We start from the raw sequence: 7,328 nt of genomic DNA on the forward strand, positions 1-7,328 counted from the left end.
ATTTCTGTGTTTCATCGTCAATAAGAAGGTCCAAGGGTTACAGTAAACCTGAAGTGAAGCATCGGAATCTAAATCTGGCCTCAGAGGAGTGGTTCAAATCATAGAAAGTTAGAGTGTCAGTCCTCTTGTAGTTAAGTCGGCATTGTGCATTTTGTATTAAATTCGTACGCAATTTCTGTGTTTCATCGTCAATAAGAAGGTCCAAGGGATACAGTAAACCTGAAGTGAAGCATCGGAAACTGAAACTGGACTCACAAGAGAGTTTCAAATCACAGCAACTTAGAGTGTCAGTCCTCTTGTACTTAAGTCGGCATTGTGCCTTTTGTATTAAATTCGGATGAAATATCTGTGTTTCATCGTCAATAAGATGGTCCAAGGTATACAGTAAACCTGTAGTGAAGCATCGGCATCTAAGTATGGACTCACTGGAGAGGTTCAAATCATAGAAAGTTGGAGTGTCAGTCCTCTTGTACTTAAGTCGGCATTGTGCCTTTTGTATTAAATTCCGATGCAATTTCTGTGTTTCATCGTCAATAAGAAGGTCCAAGGGATACAGTAAACCTGAAGTGAAGCATCGGAATCTATAACTGGAATCACAGGAGAGGTTCAAATCACAGAAAGTTAGAGTGTCAGTCCTCTTGTAGTTAAGTCGGCATTGTGCATTTTGTATTAAATTCGTACGCAATTTCTGTGTTTCATCGTCAATAAGAAGGTCCAAGGGATACAGTAAACCTGAAGTGAAGCATCGGAATCTAAAACTGGACTCACAGGAGACGTTCAAATCATAGAATGTTAGAGTGTCAGTCCGCTTGTACTTAAGTCGGCATTGTGCATTTTGTATTAAATTCGGATGCAATTTCTGTGTTTCATCGTCAATAAGAAGGTCCAAGGGATACAGTAAACCTGAAGTGAAGCATCGGAATCTATAACTGGAATCACAGGAGAGGTTTAAATCACAGAAAGTTAGAGTGTCAGTCCTCTTGCACTTAAGCCTGCATTGTACCTTTTGTATTAAATTCGGATACAATTTCTGTGTTTCATCGTCAATGAGAAGGTCCAAGGGATACAGTAAACCAGTAGTGAAGCATCGGCATCTAAGAATGGACTCACAGGAGAGGTTCAAATCATAGAAAGTTAGAGTGTCAGTCCCCTTGTACTTAAGTCGGCATTGTGCCTTTTGTATTAAATTCGGATGCAATATCTGTGTTTCATCGTCAATAAGAAGGTCCAAGGGATACAGTAAACCTGAAGTGAAGCATCGGAATCTAAAACTGGCCTCACAGGAGTGGTTCAAATCATAGAAAGTTAGAGTGTCAGTCCTCTTGTACTTATGTCGGCATTGTGCCTTTTGTATTAAATTCGGATGCAATTTCTGTGTTTCATCGTCAATAAGAAGGTCCAAGGGATACAGTAAACCTGAAGTGAAGCATCGGAATCTAAAACTGGACTCACAGGAGAGGTTCAAATCATTGAAAGTTAGAGTGTCAGTCCTCTTGTACTTAAGTCGGCATTGTGCCTTTTGCACTAAATTCGGATGAAATTTCTGTGTTTCATCGTCATTAAGATGGTCCAAGGGATACAGTAAACCTGAAGTGGAGCATCGGAATCTAAATCTGGCTTCAGAGGAGTGGTTCAAATCATAAAAAGTTAGAGTGTCAGTCCTCTTGTACTTAAGTCGGCATTGCGCATTTTGTATTAAATTCGTACGCAATTTCTGTGTTTCATCGTCAATAAGAAGGTCCAAGGCATACAGTAAACCTGAAGTGAAGCATCTGAAACTGAAACTGGACTCACAGGAGAGGTTCAAATCATAGAAAGTTAGAGTGTCAGTCCTCTTGTACTTAAGTGGGCATTGTGCATTTTGAATTAAATTCGGATGAAATTTCTGTGTTTCATCGTCAATAAGAAGGTCCAAGGGATACAGTAAACCTGAAGTGAAGCATCGGAATCTAAATCTGGCCTCAGAAGAGTGGTTCAAATCATAGAAAGTTAGAGTGTCAGTCCTAATGTACTTAAGTCGGCATTGTTCCTTTTGTATTAAATTCGTACGCAATTTCTGTGTTTCATCGTCAATAAGAAGGTCCAAGGGGTACAGTAAACCTGAAGTGAAGCATCGGAAACTGAAACTGGACTCACAGGAGAGGTTCATATCATAGAAAGTTTGTGTCAGTCCTCTTGTACTTAAGTCGGCATTGTGCATTTTGTATTAAATTCGTACGCAATTTCTGTGTTTCATCGGCAATAAGAAGGTCCAAGGGATACAGTAAACCTGAAGTGAAGCATCGGAAACTGAAACTGGACTCACAGGAGAGGTTCAAATCATAGCAACTTAGAGTGTCAGTCCTCTTGTACTTAAGTCGGCATTGTGCCTTTTGTATTGAATTCGGATGCAATGTCTGTGTTTCATCGTCAATAAGATGGTCCAAGGAATACAGTAAACCTGTAGTGAAGCATCGGCATCTAAGAATGGACTCACTGGAGAGGTTCAAATCATAGAAAGTTGGAGTGTCAGTCCTCTTGTACTTAAGTCGGCATTGTGCCTTTTGTATTAAATTCGGATGCAATTTCTGTGTTTCATCGTGAATAAGAAGGTCCAAGGGATACAGTAAACTTGAAGTGAAGAATCGGAATCTAAAACTGGCCTCACAGGAGTGGTTCAAATCATAGAAAGTTTGAGTGTCAGTCCTCTTGTACTTAAGTCGGCATTGTGCCTTTTGTATTAAATTCGTATGCAATTTCTGTGTTTCATCGTGAATAAGAAGTTCCACGGGATACAGTAAGCCTGAAGTGAAGCATCGGAATCTAAAACTGGAATCACAGGAGAGGTTCAAATCATAGAAAGTTAGAGTGTCAGTCCTCTTGTACTTAAGCCGACATTGTGCCTTTTGTATTAAATTCGGATGCAATTTCTGTGTTTCATCGTCAATAAGAAGGTCCAAGGGATACAGTTAACCTGAAGTGAAGCATCGGAATCTAAAACTGGACTCACAGGAGGGGTTCAAATCTTAGAAAATTAGAGTGTCAGTCCTCTTGTACTTAAGTCGGCATTGTGCCTTTTGCACTATATTCGGATGCAATTTCTGTGTTTCATCGTCAATAAGAAGGTCCAAGGGATACAGTAAACCTGAAGTAAAGCATCGGAATCTAAATCTGGCCTCAGAGGAGTGGTTTAAATCATAGAATGTTAGAGTGTCAGTCCTCTTGTACTTAAGCCGGCATTATGCCTTTTGTATTAAATTCGGATGCAATTTCTGTGTTTCATCGTCAATAAGAAGGTCCAAGGGATACAGTAAACCTGAAGTAAAGCATCGGAATCTAAATCTGGCCTCAGAGGAGTGGTTTAAATCATAGAAAGTTAGAGTGTCAGTCCTCTTGTACTTAAGTCGGCATTGTGCCTTTTGCACTAAATTCGGATGAAATTTCTGTGTTTCATCGTCAATAAGAAGGTCCAAGTTATACAGTAAACCTGAAGTGAAGCATCGGAATCTATAACTAGACTCACAGGAGAGGTTCAAATCATAGAAAGATAGAGTGTCAGTCCTCTTGTACTTAAGTCGGCATTGTGCCTTTTGTATTAAATTCGGATGAAATTTCTGTGTTTCATCGTCAATAAGAAGGTCCAAGGGATACAGTAAACCTGAAGTGAAGCATCGGAATCTAAATCTGGCCTCAGAGGAGTTGTTCGAATCATAGAAAGTTAGAGTGTCAGTCCTCTTGTACTTAAGTCGGCATTGTGCATTTTGTATTAAATTCGTACGCAATTTCTGTGTTTCATCGTCAATAAGAAGGTCCAAGGGATACAGTAAAACTGAAGTGAAGCATCGGAAACTGAAACTTGACTCACAGGAGAGGTTCAAATCATAGCAACTTAGAGTGTCAGTCCTCTTGTACTTAAGTCGGCATTGTGCCATTTGTATTAAATTCGGATGCAATATCTGTGTTTCATCGTCAATAAGAAGGTCCAAGGGATACAGTAAATCTGTAGTGAAGCATCGGCATCTAAGAATGGACTCACTGGAGAGGTTCAAATCATAGAAAGTTGGAGTGTCAGTCCTCTTGTACTTAAGTCAGCATTGTGCCTTTTGTATTAAATTCGGATGCAATTTCTGCGTTTCATCGTCAATAAGGTCCAAGGGATATAGTAAACTTGAAGTGAAGAATCGGAATCTAAAACTGGCCTCACAGGAGTGGTTCAAATCATAGAAAGTTTGAGTGTCAGTCCTCTTGTACTTAAGTCGGCATTGTGCCTTTTGTATTAGATTCGTATGCAATTTCTGTGATTCGCCGTGAATAAGAAGTTCCAAGGGATACAGTAACCCTGAAGTGAAGCAACGGAATCTAAAACTGTACTCACAGGAGAGGTTCAAATCATAGAAAGTTAGAATGTCAGTCGTCTTGTACTTAAGTCGGCATTGTGCCTTTTGTATTAAATTCGGATGCAATTTCTGTGTTTCATCGTCAATAAGAAGGTCCAAGGGATACAGTAAACCTGAAGTTAAGCATCGGAATCTAAATCTGGCCTCAGAGGAGTGGTTCAAATCATTGAAAGTTAGAGTGTCAGTCCTCTTGTACTTATGTCGGCATTGTGCCTTTTGTATTAAATTCGGATGCAATTTCTGTGTTTCATCGTCAATAAGAAGGTCCAAGGGATACAGTAAACCTGACGTGAAGCATCGGAATCTAAAACTGGACTCACAGGAGAGGTTCAAATTATAGCAAGTTAGAGTGTCAGTCCTCTAGTACTTAAGTGGGCATTGTGCATTTTGAATTAAATTCGGATGAAATTTCTGTGTTTCATCGTCAATAAGAAGGTCCAAGGGATACAGTAAACCTGAAGTGAAGCATCGGAATCTAAATCTGGCCTCAGAAGAGTGGTTCAAATCATAGAAAGTTAGAGTGTCAGTCCTAATGTACTTAAGTCGGCATTGTGCCTTTTGTATTAATTTCGTACGCAATTTCTGTGTTTCATCGTCAATAAGAAGGTCCAAGGGGTACAGTAAACCTGAAGTGAAGCATCGGAAACTGAAACTGGACTCACAGGAGAGGTTCATATCATAGAAAGTTAGTGTCAGTCCTCTTGTACTTAAGTCGGCATTGTGCATTTTGTATTAAATTCGTACGCAATTTCTGTGTTTCATCGGCAATAAGAAGGTCCAAGGGATACAGTAAACCTGAAGTGAAGCATCGGAAACTGAAACTGGACTCACAGGAGAGGTTCAAATCATAGCAACTTAGAGTGTCAGTCCTCTTGTACTTAAGTCGGCATTGTGCCTTTTGTATTGAATTCGGATGCAATGTCTGTGTTTCATCGTCAATAAGGTGGTCCAAGGAATACAGTAAACCTGTAGTGAAGCATCGGCATCTAAGAATGGACTCACTGGAGAGGTTCAAATCATAGAAAGTTGGAGTGTCAGTCCTCTTGTACTTAAGTCGGCATTGTGCCTTTTGTATTAAATTCGGATGCAATTTCTGTGTTTCATCGTGAATAAGAAGGTCCAAGGGATACAGTAAACTTGAAGTGAAGAATCGGAATCTAAAACTGGCCTCACAGGAGTGGTTCAAATCATAGAAAGTTTGAGTGTCAGTCCTCTTGTACTTAAGTCGGCATTGTGCCTTTTGTATTAAATTCGTATGCAATTTCTGTGTTTCATCGTGAATAAGAAGTTCCACGGGATACAGTAAGCCTGAAGTGAAGCATCGGAATCTAAAACTGGAATCACAGGAGAGGTTCAAATCATAGAAAGTTAGAGTGTCAGTCCTCTTGTACTTAAGCCGGCATTGTGCCTTTTGTATTAAATTCGGATGCAATTTCTGTGTTTCATCGTCAATAAGAAGGTCCAAGGGATACAGTTAACCTGAAGTGAAGCATCGGAATCTAAAACTGGACTCACAGGAGGGGTTCAAATCTTAGAAAATTAGAGTGTCAGTCCTCTTGTACTTAAGTCGGCATTGTGCCTTTTGCACTAAATTCGGATGCAATTTCTGTGTTTCATCGTCAATAAGAAGGTCCAAGGGATACAGTAAACCTGAAGTAAAGCATCGGAATCTAAATCTGGCCTCAGAGGAGTGGTTTAAATCATAGAATGTTAGAGTGTCAGTCCTCTTGTACTTAAGCCGGCATTGTGCCTTTTGTATTAAATTCGGATGCAATTTCTGTGTTTCATCGTCAATAAGAAGGTCCAAGGGATACAGTAAACCTGAAGTAAAGCATCGGAATCTAAATCTGGCCTCAGAGGAGTGGTTTAAATCATAGAAAGTTAGAGTGTCAGTCCTCTTGTACTTAAGTCGGCATTGTGCCTTTTGCACTAAATTCGGATGAAATTTCTGTGTTTCATCGTCAATAAGAAGGTCCAAGTTATACAGTAAACCTGAAGTGAAGCATCGGAATCTATAACTAGACTCACAGGAGAGGTTCAAATCATAGAAAGATAGAGTGTCAGTCCTCTTGTACTTAAGTCGGCATTGTGCCTTTTGTATTAAATTCGGATGAAATTTCTGTGTTTCATCGTCAATAAGAAGGTCCAAGGGATACAGTAAACCTGAAGTGAAGCATCGGAATCTAAATCTGGCCTCAGAGGAGTTGTTCGAATCATAGAAAGTTAGAAAGTCAGTCCTCTTGTACTTAAGTCGGCATTGTGCATTTTGTATTAAATTCGTACGCAATTTCTGTGTTTCATCGTCAATAAGAAGGTCCAAGGGATACAGTAAATATGAAGTGAAGCATCGGAAACTGAAACTTGACTCACAGGAGAGGTTCAAATCATAGCAACTTAGAGTGTCAGTCCTCTTGTACTTAAGTCGGCATTGTGCCATTTGTATTAAATTCGGATGCAATATCTGTGTTTCATCGTCAATAAGAAGGTCCAAGGGATACAGTAAATCTGTAGTGAAGCATCGGCATCTAAGAATGGACTCACTGGAGAGGTTCAAATCATAGAAAGTTGGAGTGTCAGTCCTCTTGTACTTAAGTCAGCATTGTGCCTTTTGTATTAAATTCGGATGCAATTTCTGCGTTTCATCATCAATAAGGTCCAAGGGATATAGTAAACTTGAAGTGAAGAATCGGAATCTAAAACTGGCCTCACAGGAGTGGTTCAAATCATAGAAAGTTTGAGTGTCAGTCCTCTTGTACTTAAGTCGGCATTGTGCCTTTTGTATTAGATTCGTATGCAATTTCTGTGATTCGCCGTGAATAAGATGTTCCAAGGGATACAGTAACCCTGAAGTGAAGCATCGGAATCTAAAACTGTACTCACAGGAGAGGTTCAAATCATAGAAAGTTAGAATGTCAGTCGTCTTGTACTTAAGTCAGCATTGTGCATTTTGTA

This window comes from Schistocerca serialis, unplaced genomic scaffold, assembly GCF_023864345.2.
Source record: "Schistocerca serialis cubense isolate TAMUIC-IGC-003099 unplaced genomic scaffold, iqSchSeri2.2 HiC_scaffold_1417, whole genome shotgun sequence".
In the NCBI taxonomy this organism is placed as follows: Eukaryota; Metazoa; Arthropoda; class Insecta; order Orthoptera; family Acrididae; genus Schistocerca; species Schistocerca serialis.